We start from the raw sequence: 17,839 nt of genomic DNA, 5'->3' as shown, positions 1-17,839 counted from the left end.
CTAAACGTGTTCGTGAATCGTGAGACCTAGGTAACCTAGTGCTCTGATACCAATTTGTCACGACCCAGATTTTCCACCGTCGGGATCGTGATGGAACCTAACCTTTCAGTTGCTAGACAAGACAAGATATAGAAATTAAATACGCTAACCCGTTAAGAAATTCACTAGATGACATTAATTTAAAACATCACAAATTAATAATATGCGGAAGTTTATAAATACCCAAAAACTTGTGCACGACTACCAAGAAACTGGTGTCATAATTCACGAACTTCTAAGAGTCACTACAAATACTGGCTGGAAGGAAATGCAATTGCCTTTCAATTAAAGTAAAAACAGTAAACTGGGATAACTGGAAGGGGACTCCAGAGTCTACGAACGCCGACAGATCTACCTTGGGACTCTAGTAGGACTAAAGGCAGCACCTCAACTCTGATCAATATGGTCCAGTACCGAAATCTACACAGAAAGTGCAAAGTGCAGTATCAGTACAACCGACCCCATGTACTAGTAAGTGTCGAACCTAACCTCAGCGAAGTAGTGACGAGGCTAGGACACGACAATAACATAAACCTATGCAGGTAAATCATATACAAGAAAATAACAACAATAGAAATTTAGCAGATAATAACCGGAAGGGGGAAAACATGCTGAGGGGAATATCAAATCCTGAAAAATAATACAGTAAAGAAACTTAGTAAATAACATGCTTTGTACTAACAAACGTAATAACAGAGAAAATAAGTGCACGACATCACCCTGCGTGCTTTTACTCTCGTCCTCGCTATAAGAAATAATATAAACGGCACGGCATCACCCTTCGTGCATTAACTCTCTCATAACATGGCACGTCATTACCCTTCGTGCATTATCACTGACAGAATATGGTACGGCATCACTTTCATGCATTATCACTCATAGAATATGGCACGATATCACCCTTCGTGCATTATCACTCACTCACGAAAATATTGCATGACATCACCCTTCGTGCTTTAACACTCACCCTCACCAAAACAATGAGCAATAATAACAGGTAGATAGAAATATCAAGATCCAATCTTACTTCAACATTTAATTCCGCAATACTAGCCTCAACTCTAAGTTAATACTTAATCAGTATCAAATTTTGTAAAACATGATAAGAGTTGCTCGACACATGGAATAACAAGTCTAAACATAAAATATATGATCAAAGAGTATAACAGGTACAAGAATAAGACTAACTCGCATGCTATGACCCGATAACAATGCATAGATACTCGTCACCTTACCTATATGTTGTGCTCAACATCAAAACACGTAGCAAATAGGCAATAATACCTAATCCCTCAAGCCAGGGTTAGACCCAACACTTACCTCGGCTCCGAGGGCCACTCAAAGCTCAATCGCCGCCTTTACTTTTCACACAAGCCTCCGGACCAATAGAATTTAACAATTTACCAACCAAACAATTCAATTTAAGCCTTAGGAACTACCCATGATAGCGAGGAATTCAATTTAGGTCATTTTTGATAAAACGTCAATGCCTGGGGCCCACTTGGTCCAAGCCCAAAATTTGGACCAAAACTCAATTACCCATTCACCCAGAGCCCGGATATACAATTAATTTTGGAATCCAACCTCACTTTAAGGTCTAGATACTCAAATTTCGAAATTCCTAAGTTCTACTCAAAATCCCCAAATTCCACAATGAAAACCCTAGATTCTAGAATGAAATCTTGTAAAAAGAAGTAAAAGAGTCAAAGAAGTGAGTTAAGAATTACTTACTTATGATTTCGGGAAGAAGAAGTGTTTGGAAAATCGCCTTTTATGTTTTAGGGCTTGAAAAACTGAAGAATGGATGAAAAGTCCCGCTTATATAGCACCCTCTGATCCTCACTACGCGGTCCGCGAAATCCCAAGCACGGTCGCAAAACCTACACCGCGGTCCGTGAAGATCCCACAGGGGTCCGCGAATTTACTACCGCGGCCGCACTTTCAAGATCCGAGCCTGCAACTCTGCAACTATCCACCACCAGATTTTTCTAAGTCTAGACATCCCATAGCCTATCCGAAACTCACTCGAACCCTCGGGGCTCTAAACCAATCATGCACACAAGTCTTAACACATCATATGAACTTGCTTATGTGATCAAATAGCCAAAATAACATCTAGAACTACGAATTTAATACCAAATTGCATGGAATCTTCAAGAGAGTTTTAAAACTTCTAACTTTTCAGCCAAAGGTCCGAACCACATCAAATCAGTCCCATTTCTCACCAAATTTCACAGATAAGGTATGCATATAAACGGGCCTGTACTTGCTCCGGAACCAAATACGGGCCCGATACCAACAAGATCAAATTCTTTAAATTATTACATTTTCAGCCTTTTCAATTTTCTTCAAAAATTCACTTCTCGGGCTAGGGACCTCAGAATTCGATTCCGGGCATACGTTCAGGTCCTATGTTTTTCTACGGAGCCACCGGGACACTCAAAATACGGGTTCTGGTCCGATTACCCAAAACGTTGACCGAAGTCAATAAAAATTACCTTTTAAGCCTAAAATTATTATTTTCTCAATTTTTCACATAAAAGCTTTCCAGATATACGTCCGGATTGTGCATGCAAATCGAGAAGAGATAAAATAAGGTTTTAAAGGTCTCAGAATACGGAATCGAGTTCTAAAATAGAAGATGACCTTTTGGGTTATCACAATCAGGTAAAGGAAATCGAATGGAATTCATAGCTATCTCAATCTTATTTTTTCCTTTTTCTTTTTACTGTCTAAATATTCAGGAGCTAAGACAATTCCTATGCCCCCTTTCGCTATGCATAAACTAAACCAATAACTAAGATAAGCAAGAAAATGAAAGTTTTTATAAATACAGAAGCACCCAATACGTCGAAACTCATTGCCCATGGATAAAGAAAACCCTTTTTAATATAAAAAAAAACAAAAAACAAAACTAGAGCAAATATAAAATAACAAATTCAAAATTGTAACCAAGCATCGCCCATCAAAATATAATTTGATCAATTTCTTTAGACTTGTATGGGTCAGGCATATGATCATTGATGGATTACTTTGGACTTATATCGAGTTAATCCATCTAAAAGTTTGATCCAAGTTGGACTGGATCCAAATAATTGACTTGTAAGAAAATTTATCAAAATATATATGAAAAAATAAGTTTTTTATTGGCTTGAAATAGTCCTGAAAATAAAGGAAAAGTTTTATTAGTTTGATTTGTTAATCAATAAACAAACTAAAAGAGCAAACAAACGAACGAAGAAAAAAAAAACTTTTCAATTGGACGAATTGAGTTAGACTCATTGTTTAGCTCAAATTGAACCCCCTCCATTTGAAAATATCGAAGAATTAACCTAAATAGTTGTTTACTCAATCGCTTGAGTTAAAATTAGCCGGTAGATATATAATCTATATATAATATGTGTGTAACTGTATATAAAATTGGTGTATAATCTATGTATATCGGCTAAAAAAAATAGTTTGATTATGTCTAATTGAGAGGATCATGCTGACTTAAACATTTCAACCTATTTTAACCCACTGAAATATAGCCTCCGTCCATTTAATTTGACACCCTAAGTCTGCATGCAAGTCCACTCTTCTAATAGGGTGATCACAATAAGGTACGACAATAAGTTCCCTCCTTGTAAGTTGTAAATCAGATTCTGAAATCAGTATGTCAAAATTCTCCTCCACCAAAGGGGTTTTGTCTAAAGAAGAAGATAACTGTCTTAGCATGACTGACAGTCTAGAATAGCACGACACAGAGATAACCAATCCATGTCCAAAATGACATCGAAATCCACCATGCTCAATAACAATAGATCCACTCGGGTCTCCAGACCCCCAATAGTCATCACACACGACCGGTACACATGGTCTACAACAACAGTATTGCCCACTGGGATAGATACATGAACAGGTAAAGCAAGACACTCATGGGGCGTACCCAAATAACGAGCAAAGTATGATGACACATAAGAAAAGATGGAGCTGGGATCAAATAATACAGAGGCATCTATGTGGCAGACTGAAACAATACCTGTGATAACAACATCTGAAGCAATAGCATCGGGTCTGCTTGGGAGTGCTTAGAAACGGGCCTGACCGCCCCCTGATCGACCTCCTCCTCTGGGGCGACCCCTAGATGACTGACCCCCACCCCTAGCTAGCTGAGCGAGTGGTGGTGAAGAAACTGGCGCTGAAGCCGATGACTGACCTCTCTGCTAAGATGAACTAGAAAAACGATGAGGACACTGCCTCCACATGTGACCCATCTCACCACACTCAAAACAACTCCCAGGTGCTAAAGAAGGGGACTGAAGGGAACCGCTCGCAAAAGAGTGACTAGCAGATGCACTCGGCATAGAAGAGCCCTGAACTGATGGAGCACGGGTCAAACTCTAAGTTGGAAGGGCACTAAGTGATGACTGGCCCAACTGAGAACTGTGATAACCATGACCAGAAGACGCCCCACAATAACCCGGGCGAGCTGGCTGAGCAGATCTGAATGAACAGCCTCTGTCGTACTAAAACTGACCCCTCGAAGGAGTACCACTATAGTTGCTAGATCCTCGAGGCCTCTTGGCCTCCCTCTCCTCTCGCTCCTAACGACAAACAGACTCAATCTCCCAAGAGATATCCATAACCTCCTCGAACGTAGCACCAGATACCCTCTCCCTAGTCATAAGAATACGGAGCTGATAAGTAAGACCATCAACAAACCTCGTGATCCTCTCTCGATCTGTCAGAACCAACCAGATGGCATGACGAGCCAACTCAGAAAACCTCAACTCATATTGCGACACGGTCATCTCCCCCTGACGCAACCACTCAAATTGCCTATGCAGCTCCCCTCTGCGAGACTGCGGCACATACTTCTCCAGAAAGAGAACAGAGAACTGCTGCCAGGAAAGGGGTGTTGCATCAATAGGCCTACACCTCTCAAAATCCTCCCACCAAGTGAAAGCAGCTCATGAAAACTGATGGGTGGTAAAAGCGACCCCGTTGGTCTCCAGAATACCTATAGTACAAAGCATCCTCTGACACTTATCCAAAAAGCCCTGGGCATCCTCTCCCTCTACGCGACTGAAGGTCGGAGGCTACAATATACCAAACCTCTCCAACCTACGCTGCTCATCCTCTGGCATGACAGGAACTACATAGTCCTAAGTAGCTGCAACCGGCTGGGTTGGATACGACCCCGACATCTGAAGTCCCTGCACGACCTGCTCAGGTGTGTGAGCAACGGGAGTCTGATTGTCTCCCCCGGCCTGAGAAGTAGCTGCGGCTGTAGTGGCTGAAACTGCCTGAGCCAAGCCAGTGCTAACTGATAAGATCTATGCCAAGGCCTCCTGAAGACCTGGAATCACAATGGGCACAGTTGGTGCCTGAGTTGTTGCTGCTAGAGCGTCCATAGCTAGTACCTAGTCCTGAACTAGGGCAGCTAGTGGATCTACAGGTGCTGCCCTCACTGATCTGCCTCTACCTCGACCACGACCGCATCCTCGGCCTCTAGTGGCCACAACTGGCGGTACTGGTGGTCGTCCATCCTGACCGGTAGCACGTGTCCTCACCATCTATGAGAGAATAGAACAACAAAAGTTTAGTACTCGGATCAACAAATTCGCACGACAAGAATTTCAAGGATATGAAGTTTTTACTAAAGGTTCTGCAGCCTCTCGAGGATAAATACAGACGTCTCCATACCAATCCGTGAGACTCTACTAAACCTGCTTATGACTCGTGAGACCTATGTAACCTAGGCTCTAATACCAACTTGTCACGACCCTAACCCCAAACCCGGTCGTGATGGCACCACTCGTAAAGATAAGGCTAGCCAACTAAACCCAATTCACTTGTTAAAGCAATTAAACAACATAAAAGTAGTCAAAAACTTGATTTAAATATAATAAGTAGCAGAAATACAACCTGACACAGCCCTAACCAGGGTGTCACAAGTCATGAGCATCTATAAGTCATAATACAATTATGCTAAATCCGTAACTCGTACAACTGTTTGAAAGGAAACATAAGCGATAAAGGAGTAGAGACACGGGGCCGCAGACGTCAACAGCTGCATGAGGAATCAGCACTCGGGAGCGGAATCAGCTATGCCTGAATCTGCACACGGGGTGCAGGGAGTAAAGTGAGTACTCTAACTCAGTGAGTAACATCATTTAAAAACAATAAACTAGTGAAAAGTCAAGTGAAATTCTCTTTCAACAAGTAAACAAGTAATTGACAGGTAATTAAGGTAAAGTGAACAAATAGAAGTTCACCTCTTGGGCACAGTATCAACAAATTCGCCCCTCGGGCAACATCTCAGAACAATTCTAGCCCCTCAGTCTCAATCTTACATCACAATGGGTACCCGCACTCATTGGGTGTGTGCAGACTCCTGGAGGGTCCCCTTACGGCCCAAGCGCAATAACAAGCCATCTCGTGGCATCAAACTAAGCCCTCGGCCTCATATCAATCAAGCTACCTCGTGGCGTACATATCTCAGGCCCTCGGCCTCAAATCAGTATCAGTGTTTCCTCACAACATAGGCCCTCGGCCTTAGTCAAAAACCCTCACAAGCCCCTTTGGCAATAGTAAAACAGTGTTTCTAGGCCCAAACATCATTTAAAATATTATTTAAGTCTTAAAACTGAGTAAAACATCGTTGAGTATAAAAATAGTGAAAAATAACATGACTGAGTTCAAGTATAAAGCCAAAATAGTGAGAAAATATCAATAAAAAGCCCTGAAGGGTTCAAATAGTTGGCACTAGGCCCAAATATGGCATTCAACCCAAGTAATGATGATAGCAAATAGTTTTTAGTCATATACACGGTAAAATCATCAATCGGGACGGACTAAGTCACAATCCCCAATAGTGCACGACCTCCCGCTCGTCATCAAGCGTGTGCCTCACCTCAATATAACACTACGATGTGCAATTCGGGGTTTCAAACCCTCAGAACATTATTTACAATTATTACTCACCTCGAACCAGCTAAATCTCTAGCTCGCAATGCCTTTGCCCCTCGAATCGACCTCCACGCACGTCAAATCTATCCAAAATCAGAACGAGTACGTCAACATATGCTATGGGAACAAAGCCCGAGTGAAAACAATCAATAAAGGGCACAAATCCCGAAATTACCAAAACCCGACCCCGGGGCCCACGTCTCGGAATTCAGAAATTTTTACACCAATATATTCCTTATCTCCCCACGGGTTCATACATATCAAAAGTTCTCAAATCTGACCCCAAATGGTCCATCAAATCCTAAATCATGAGTCTCCAATTCTATACCCTAGGTTTCCCAAATTCCACCCTTAATTTCCTTGATTTTTAGTTCTAATCCATGAAATAACAGCATAGGAATGAGTTTCAAGTCCAAATCCCTTACCTAAATGGAGTTTCCTTGAAATCCCTCTTTCAAATAGCCCAAAATTCTCCCAAGCCGAATTCAAAAATGGTGAAATAACTCAAATTCGCGATGAAGATAATTTATATGTTCTGCCCAGACCTTTTCGAATCTGTGGCACAATACCCGCTTTTGCAGTACCGCATTTGCTGTTAAATCCTCCGCTTCTGCGGAAATCACTTATCTAGCCCAAATCGCATCTGCGACCACATTTCAGCATCTGCAACATCGCAGATGCGGTCACCTTACCGCTTCTACGGTCTCAGCTCACCTGACCATTTTCGCTTCGGCGACCAACTCTTCGCTTATGCAGCACCACATCTGCGGTCCCCAAATCGCAGGAGCGAAAACACCAGAAGCAACAAATTTCAGTAGCTGCAATAACATCTCAACCTCTCCGTTAACCATCTGAAATCATCTCGAGGCCCCCGGGACCTCAACCAAAAGCACAAGCATATCCTAATACCTTATTCAAACTTGTTCTAATCATCAAAACACTTCAAACAACATCCAATCAACCAAAACTCCTCGGATTCAAGCCTAAGTTTCTAAAATATTCTGAATTCCGCTTTTGATTAAAAAACCCAACCAAACCATGTACGAATAGCCTAAGATTCTGCAGACACATCCCAAATGACATAACGAAGCTACCGCAACTCTCGAAATTACATTCCGACCCCTATATCAAAATCTCGCCTATCCACGAAAATCGCCAAAATATCAACTTTGCCAATTCAAGCCTAAATCTACTCTGAAGTCTCCGGACTAATAAAATCTAATAAAACGATTCAATTAAGCCTTTTCTTTCTACACAAGTCTCCGGACTAATAAAATCTAGCAATTTACCAGCCAAACGATTCAATTAAGCCTTAGGAACTACTCACGATAGCAAGGAATTCAATTTAGGCCATTTTGTAAAAAAGTCAACAAAAGTCAATGCCTAGGCTTACTTGGTCCAAACTCGAAATTCGGACCAAAACCCAATGAAAAGTTCCGCTTATATAGCCCCCTCTGATCCTTACTACGTGGTCCGCGAAATCCCAAGCGCGGCCACAAAAACTCCACCACGGTCCACGAAGTTCCCACCGCGGCTGCATTCCTCTACCGCGGCCGCACTTCCAAGATCAGAGAACTGCAACTATCCAACACTAGATTTTTCTAAGTCTAGACATCCCGTAGCCTATCTGAAACTCACCCGAGCCATCGGGGCTCCAAACCAATCACGCTCACAAGTCTTAACACATCATTTGAACTTTCTCGACCGATCAAATCGCTAAAATAACACCTAGAACTACGAATGTAACACCAAATTGCATGGAATCTTCAAGAGAGTTTTAAAACTTCTAACTTTTCAACCAAAGGTCCGAACCACGTCAAATCAGTCCTGTTTCTCACCAAATTTCACAGATAAGGCATAAATATCATAATAGACCTATACCGGCTCTAAAACCAAAATATGGGCCCGATACCACCAAGATCAAATTTTTTAAATTATTACATTTTCAACCTTTTCAATTTTCTTCAAAAATTCATTTCTCGGGCTAGGGACCTCGGAATTTGATTCCGGGCATACGTCCAGATCCCATATTTTTCTACGGAGCCACTAGGACCGTCAAAATATGAGTCCGGGCCCGTTTACCCAAAATGTTGAATGAAGTCAACACAAATCACCTTTTAAGCCAAAAATTATTATTTCCTCAATTTTTTGCGTAAAAGCTTTCCGGATATACGCCCGAATTGTGCATGCAAATCGAGAAGAGATAAAATGAAGTTTTTAAGGTCTCAAAACACGAAATCGAATTCTAAAACAGAAGATGAACTTTTGGGTCATCACATTCTCCACCTCTAAAATAATCCTCCGTCCTCGAATGGACATAGAAAAGTACCTGAGCCGGAGAAAAGATGGAGGTATCTGCTCCACATATCGGACTCAAACTCCCAGGTATCTGCCTCAACAGGCTGACCTCTCCTCTGTACACGAATCGAAATATAACTCTTCGATCTCAATTAACGAACTTGCCGGTCTAGAATAGCTACCGGCTCCTCCTCATAGGTCAAATCCTTTTCCAGCTGGACAGTGCTGAAATCTAATACGTGGGACAGATCGCCATGATACTTTCAAAGAACGGACACATGAAATACTGGATGCACTGCCGATAAACCTGGTGGCAACGCAAGCTCATAAGCCACCTCACCCAGTCTCTGAAGAATCTCAAACGGCCCAACGAACGTAGGGCTTAACTTGCCCATCTTTCCAAATCTCATTATGCCCTTCATGAGAGACACCTGAAAGAAAACTCTCTCTCCGCCGTGAATGATACATCACGAACCTTACGTTTAGCATAACTCTTTTGCCTAGATTGCATTGTACGAAGTCTATCCTGAATGATCTTAACCTTATCCATGGCATCCTGTACTACATATGTACCCAATAACCGAGCCTCCCCCGGCTTAAACCACCCAACCGGAGATCGACATCGTCTACCATACAACGCCTCATATGGAGCCAACTAGATGCTCAACTGATAACTGTTTTACTAGGCAAACACCGCTAACGGCAAGAACTGATCCCAAGAACCTTAATAACACAAGCGCAGAGCATATCCTCCAAAATCTGAATAGTATGCTCGGACTGTCCGTCCATCTGAGGATGAAATGCTATGCTCAACTTGATTCGTGTACCCAGCTCACGCTATACTGCCCTCTAGAAATGTGAGGTAAACTGCGTACCTCAATCAGAAATGATACACACGGGTACACCATAAAGACGAACAATCTCACAGATATAAATCTCGGCCAATCGCTCCGAAGAATAAGAAACTTCCACAAGAATGAAATGCGTTGACTTAGTCAGCCTATCCACAATAACCCATACTGCATCGAACTTCCTCTGAGTCCATGGGAGTCCAACAACAAAATTTATAGTGATACGCTCCCACTTCCACTCAGGAATCTCAATCTTCTGAAGCAAACCACCGGGTCTTTAATGCTCGTACTCTACTTGCTGACAATTTAAAATTCGAGCTACATACACAACAATATCCTTCTTCATCCCCCTCTACCAATAATGTTCCGCAAGTCCTGATGCATCTTAGCGGTGCCCGGATGAATAGAATACCGAGAACTATGGGTCTCCTCTAGAATCAACTCACGAAGCCCATCCACATTAGGCACATAAACACAACCATGCATCCTCAAAACTCCATCATCTACCACTATAACCTGCTTGGCATGGCGCACTGTGTCCTTAAGGACAAGCAAATAATGGTCATCATACTGCCGCTTCCTGATATGCTCAAACAAAGAAGATCATGCGACTGTGCAAGCTAAAATACGATTGGACTCAAAAACATCCAACCGCACGAACTGATTGGCCAAATCCTGAACATCTAATGCAAGCGGCCTCTCACCGACTGGAATATATGCAAGGCTGCCCATACTAGCTGACTTAAAACTCAAATCATTGCCCACCGCATTGGCCTTCCCAGGATGATACAAAATATTGATATCATAGTCTTTCAATATCTCCAACCACCTTCTCTGCCTCAAATTGAGCTCCTTTTGTTTGAACAAATACTGCAAACTCTTATGATCCGTGAACACCTCACATGACACACCATATAGATATTGCCTCCAAATCTTCAGCGCGTGAATAATAGCTGCCAACTCTAGGTCATGAACTAGATAATTCTTCTCGTGAATCTTTATTTGCCGCGAAGCATCTGCAATAACCTTGCCACCCTACATCAATACTGCACCAAGTCCTATATGAGATGCATCACAATATACGGTATAAGGCCATGAACCTGTGGGAAATACTAACACTGGCGTTGTAATCAAAGTAGTCTTGAGCTTCTAGAAGATCGCCTCACACTTATCTGACCATCTGAATGGGGCATCCTTCTGGGTCAACCTGGTCATCGGGGCTGCTATAAATCAAAACCCCTCCACAAATCAGTGGTAGTATCCCGCCAATCCCAAGAAACTACGGATCTTAGTAGCTGATGTGGGTTTGGGCCAGTCTTTGACTGTCTCAATCTTCTTCAGATCCACCTGAATACCCTCTGCCAATACAACATGACCCAAGAAAGAAACTGAATTCAACCAAAACTCACATTTCAAAAATTTATCAAATAACTGGTTGTCTCTCAAAGTCTGAAAAATAGTCCGAAGATGCTGCTCATGCTCCTCTCGGCTGCAGGAGTATACCAAGATATTGTCAATGAAGACAATCACAAACGAATCCAAATAGGGCCTGAACACTAGGTTCATCAAATCCATGAACACTGCTGGGGCGTTTGTCAGCCCAAATGACATCACAAAGAACTCGTAATGCCCATACCGAGTCTGAAAAGCTATCTTAGGGATATCAGATGCCCTAATCCTCAACTAATGGTAACCAGATCTCAAATCAATCTTTGAAAACACTTTGGCACCCTGAAGCTGATCAAATAAATCATCAATCATCGGCAATGGATATTGTTCTTGATGGTGACTTTGTTCAACTGCCAATAATCTATACACATACTAATCGATCCATCCTTCTTCTTTACAAACAACACTGGTGCACCCTAGGTCAAGACACTAGGTCTAATAAAGCCCTTATCAAACAAATCTTGCAACTGCTCCTTAAATTCTTTCAACTCTGGCGGGGTCATACGATATGGCGAAATAGAAATGGGTTGAGTACCCGGAGCCAAATCAATGCAAAAGTCAATATCCCTGTTGGGTGGCATCCCTAGCAGGTCTGCTGGAAATACCTCTGGGAACTTACGAACAACTGGTGTGGAATCCATGGAAGGAACCTCTGTGCTAGAATCACGAACATAAGCCAAGTACCCCTTCTCGATCATACGCCGAGCCTTCATATAAGATATAACCCTACTGGAAGAATGTCCAGAAGTCCCTCTCCATTATGGATGAAGCAACCCCACCAAGGCTAAGGTTACTTTCTTGGCATGACAGTCCAATATAGCATGATAAGGTGACGGCCAATCCATACCCAAAATGACATCGACCATATCGAGAAGCAGAAGATCTACGGAGTCTCAAGACCTCCTATGACAACCAGACACGGACGATAGACACGATCTACAATGTAAGAATCTCATACAAGCATGGACACAAACACAGGAGCACTCAAGAAATCACGAGGCACGACAAAATATGAAGCAAAGTAAGATGATACATACGAATAAGTAGATCCCGGGTCAAATAATACTGAGGCATCCTTACTATAAATTGAAACCGTACCTGTAATAACAACGTCGGATGACTCGACCTCAGGCCTGGATGGAAGAGCATAACATCGAGGCTGGGGCCCACCCTCTAAACTACCTCTTAAGGATGGGCCTTGTCTGGCTGACCTCTATCTCTAGCGGTCTGACCTCCACCTCTAAGGCCTCGACTTCCACCTCTAGCTGCCTGACCCCCAAATGCCCGGTGCCGGTACCACGACACGAGAACCTTAATGCTGAGAATTGCTTGAGGCTCGAGGGCAAAATCTAGCAATGTGCCTCGGATCGCCACAAGAAAAATAAGACCTTGGATACTGAGACTGATGACCTTGATGGCCCAGGATAACCGACCTGAAAACTCTAGAGCGGAGGTGCACTAATAAGAGATGGTGGTGTACTGTAGGTTGGATGATTAGAATATTGCATATGAGGGCCATGGCCACCTAAAGCACCATATGAATCTCTAGGGCTGAATGAAACAGCCTGGGAGGATGGCCTCTACCAAAAGAACCCCTGCCTCTAGATGAGGCACCACTGAACCCACCAGAATGACAAGGCCTCTTGCCAGACCCCTGACCACTCCCCTGAGCTAAAACCCTCTCAACTCGCCTGGACACATTGGTCTGGAAAGAAATCTCGCTCCTTGCCTCCTTAGCCATCTGCAACTTGATAGGTTGAGTTAGTCTCTCAATGAACCTCCTCATCCTCTCTCTTTTGGTAAGTAGTATAAGAAGAGCATGATGAGCCAAATCAACAAACCTAGTCCCATACTGAGTGACAGTCATAGAACACTGCTGAAGATGCTCGAACCGCCTGCAATAGTCCTCTCTCTGAGTGATAGGAAGGAACTTCTCGATAAATAGCTAAGAAAACTGGTCCTAAGTCAAGGCAGGCGACCCAGCGGGTCTAGTCAGCACAAAATCATTGTACTATCTCTTGGCAGACCCTATCATCTGGAATACAACAAAGTCGACCATATTGGTCATCACTATCCCCATGTTCTGTAACACCTCATGGCAGCGGTCAAGATAATTCTGTGGGTCCTCAGAAGCTTCCCCACTGTAATGAACCGGGAAAAGCGTAGTGAACTTGTCCAACCTTACCAAAGCCCTGGAAGACATTACTAATCCACCAGTGGCTAGGGCCGCAATAGCTGGCTGAACTACTCCAACTGGCTGAGCCGCCAAAGTTTGAAACTGAGGAGCCATCTGCTCCGGAGTGTGGGTAACGAGAGTCTGTGCTCCTCCCCCGGCCTGAGAGATGGCTGGTGCTATATGGAATGTGCCAGTCTGAGCTACACTCTCCATAAGGCCCAGTAGATGGACTAAAGCATGCTGGAGCACTAGGGTGGCTATGAACCCCTCCAGGATCTGAGCTAGTCCTGCTGGAATGGTCTGGGCTGGAGCCTCCTTATCAAATTCTACCTGGAGCTCTGCCGCTGGTTCTGCTGCTCGAGCTCTAGGCTGAGCCCTATACCTGCCTCGACCTATGGCACGGCCTCGGCCTCAACCTCTACCCCTCATAGGAGATGCTACTGGGGGCTCGGGGTACTGATCAGCCGATGAAGTGGTACGTGTTCTCGCCATCTGCGAAAGAACAAGAGTAGAGTGTTCAATTAGCATTGAGAGATCAAATCGCACGACCGAGAAGAATAAAAGTGAATTTGTTTCCTAAAACTTTGTAGCCTCTGGGGATAAGCACAGACGTCTCCGTACCAATCCCTCAGACTCTACTAAACGTGTTCGTGAATCGTGAGACCTAGGTAACCTAGTGCTCTAATACCAATTTGTCACGACCCAGATTTTCCACCGTCGGGATCATGATGGAACCTAACCTTTCAGTTGCTAGACAAGACAAGATATAGAAATTAAATACGCTAACCCGTTAAGCAATTCACTAGATGACATTAATTTAAAACATCACAAATTAATAATATGCAGAAGTTTATAAATACCCAAAAACTTGTGCACGACTACCAAGAAACTGGTGTCATAATTCACGAACTTCTAAGAGTCACTACAAATACTGGCTGGAAGGAAATGCAATTGCCTTTCAATTAAAGTAAAAACAGTAAACTGGGATAACTGGAAGGGGACTCCAGAGTCTACGAACGCCGACAGATCTACCTTGGGACTCTAGTAGGACTGAAGGAAGCACCTCAACTCTTATCAATATGGTCCAGTACCGAAATCTGCACAGAAAGTGCAAAGTGCAGTATCAGTACAACCGACCCCATGTACTAGTAAGTGTCAAACCTAACCTCAGTGAAGTAGTGACGAGGCTAGGACACGACAATAACATAAACCTATGCAGGTAAATCATATACAAGAAAATAACAACAATAGAAATTTAGCAGATAATAACCGGAAGGGGGAAAACATGCTGAGGGGAATATCAAATCCTGAAAAATAATACAGTAAAGAAACTCAGTAAATAACATGCTTTGTACTAACAAACGTAATAACAGAGAAAATAAGTGCACGACATCACCCTGCGTGCTTTTACTCTCGTCCTCGCTATAAGAAATAATATAAACGGCACGGCATCACCCTTCGTGCATTAACTCTCTCATAACATGGCACGTCATTACCCTTCGTGCATTATCACTGACAGAATGTGGTACGGCATCACCTTCATGCATTATCACTCATAGAATATGGCACGATATCACCCTTCGTGCATTATCACTCACTCACGAAAATATTGCATGACATCACCCTTCGTGCTTTAATACTCTCCCTCACCAAAACAATGAGCAATAATAACAGGTAGATAGAAATATCAAGATCCAATCTTACTTCAACATTTAATTCCGCAATACCAGCCTCAACTCTAAGTTAATACTTAATCTGTATCAAATTTCATAAAACATGATAAGATTTGCTCGACACATGGAATAACAAGTCTAAACATATAATATATGATCAAAGAGTATAACAGGTACAAGAATAAGACTAACTCGTATGCTATGACCCGATAACAATGCATAGATACTCGTCACCTTACCTATATGTTGTACTCAACATCAAAACACGTAGCAAATAGGCAATAATACCTAATCTCTCAAGCCAGGGTTAGACCCAACACTTAACTCGGCTCCGAGGGCCACTCAAAGCTCAATCGCCGCCTTTTCTTTTCACACAAGCCTCCGGACCAATAGAATTTAACAATTTACCAACCAAACAATTCAATTTAAGCCTTAGGAACTACCCATGATAGCGAGGAATTCAATTTAGGTCATTTTTGATAAAACGTCAATGCCTGGGGCCCACTTGGTCCAAGCCCAAAATTTGGACCAAAACTCAATTACCCATTCACCCAGAGCCCGGATATACAATTAATTTTGGAATCCGACCTCAATTTAAGGTCTAGATACTCAAATTTCGAAATTCCTAAGTTCTACTCAAAATCCCCAAATTCCACAATGAAAACCCTAGATTCTAGAATGAAATCTTGTAAAAAGAAGTAAAAGAGTCAAAGAAGTGAGTTAAGAATTACTTACTTATGATTTCGGGAAGAAGAAGTGTTTGGAAAATCGCCTTTTATGTTTTAGGGCTTGAAAAACTGAAGAATGGATGAAAAGTCCCGCTTATATAGCACCCTCTGATCCTCACTACGCTGTCCTCGAAATCCCAAGCGCGGCCACAAAACCTACACCGCGGTCCGTGAAGATCCCACCGGGGTCCGCGAATTTACTACCGCGGCCGCACTTTCAAGATCCGAGCCTGCAACTCTGCAACTATCCACCACCAGATTTTTCTAAGTCTAGACATCCCATAGCCTATCCGAAACTCACTCGAACCCTCGGGGCTCTAAACCAATCACGCACACAAGTCTTAACACATCATATGAACTTGCTTGTGTGATCAAATAGCCAAAATACCATCTAGAACTACGAATTTAATACCAAATTGCATGGAATCTTCAAGAGAGTTTTAAAACTTCTAACTTTTCAGCCAAAGGTCCGAACCACATCAAATCAGTCCCATTTCTCACCAAATTTCACAGATAAGGTATGCATATAAACGGGCCTGTACTTGCTCCGGAACCAAAATACGGGCCCGATACCAACAAGATCAAATTCTTTAAATTATTACATTTTCAGCCTTTTCAATTTTCTTCAAAAATTCACTTCTCGGGCTAGGGACCTCGGAATTCGATTCCGGGCATACGTCCAGGTCCTATGTTTTTCTACGGAGCCACCGGGACACTCAAAATACGGGTTCTGGTCCGATTACCCAAAACGTTGACCGAAGTCAATAAAAATTACCTTTTAAGCCTAAAATTATTATTTTCTCAATTTTTCACATAAAAGCTTTCCGGATATACGTCCGGATTGTGCATGCAAATCGAGAAGAGATAAAATAAGGTTTTTAAGGTCTCAGAATACGGAATCGAGTTCTAAAATAGAAGATGACCTTTTGGGTTATCACAATCAGGTAAAGGAAATCGAATGGAATTCATAACTATCTCAATCTTATTTTTTCCTTTTTTCTTTTTACTGTCTAAATATTCAGGAGCTAAGACAATTCCTATGCCCCCTTTCGCTATGCATAAACTAAACCAATAACTAAGATAAGCATGAAAATGAAAGTTTTTATAAATACAGATACACCCAATACGTCGAAACTCATTGCCCATGGATAAAGAAAACACTTTTTAATATAAAAAAAAAACAAAACTAGAGCAAATATAAAATAACAAATTCAAAATTGTAACCAAGCATCGCCCATCAAAATATAATTTGATCAATTTCTTTAGACTTGTATGGGTCAGGCATATGATCATTGATGGATTACTTTGGACTTATATCGAGTTAATCCATCTAAAAGTTTGATCCAAGTTGGACTGGATCCAAATAATTGACTTGTAAGAAAATTTATCAAAATATATATGAAAAAATAAGTTTTTTATTGGCTTGAAATAGTCATGAAAATAAAGGAAAAGTTTTATTAGTTTGATTTGTTAATCAATAAACAAACTAAAAGAGCAAACAAACGAACGAAGAAAAAAAAAACTTTTCAATTGGACGAATTGAGTTAGACTCATTGTTTAGCTCAAATTGAACCCCCTCCATTTGAAAATATCGAAGAATTAACCTAAATAGTTGTTTACTCAATCGCTTGAGTTAAAATTAGCCGGTAGATATATAATCTATATATAATA

This window comes from Nicotiana tabacum, chromosome 8 (assembly GCF_000715075.1).
Source record: "Nicotiana tabacum cultivar K326 chromosome 8, ASM71507v2, whole genome shotgun sequence".
In the NCBI taxonomy this organism is placed as follows: Eukaryota; Viridiplantae; Streptophyta; class Magnoliopsida; order Solanales; family Solanaceae; genus Nicotiana; species Nicotiana tabacum.
This window is presented reverse-complemented; position numbering follows the sequence as displayed.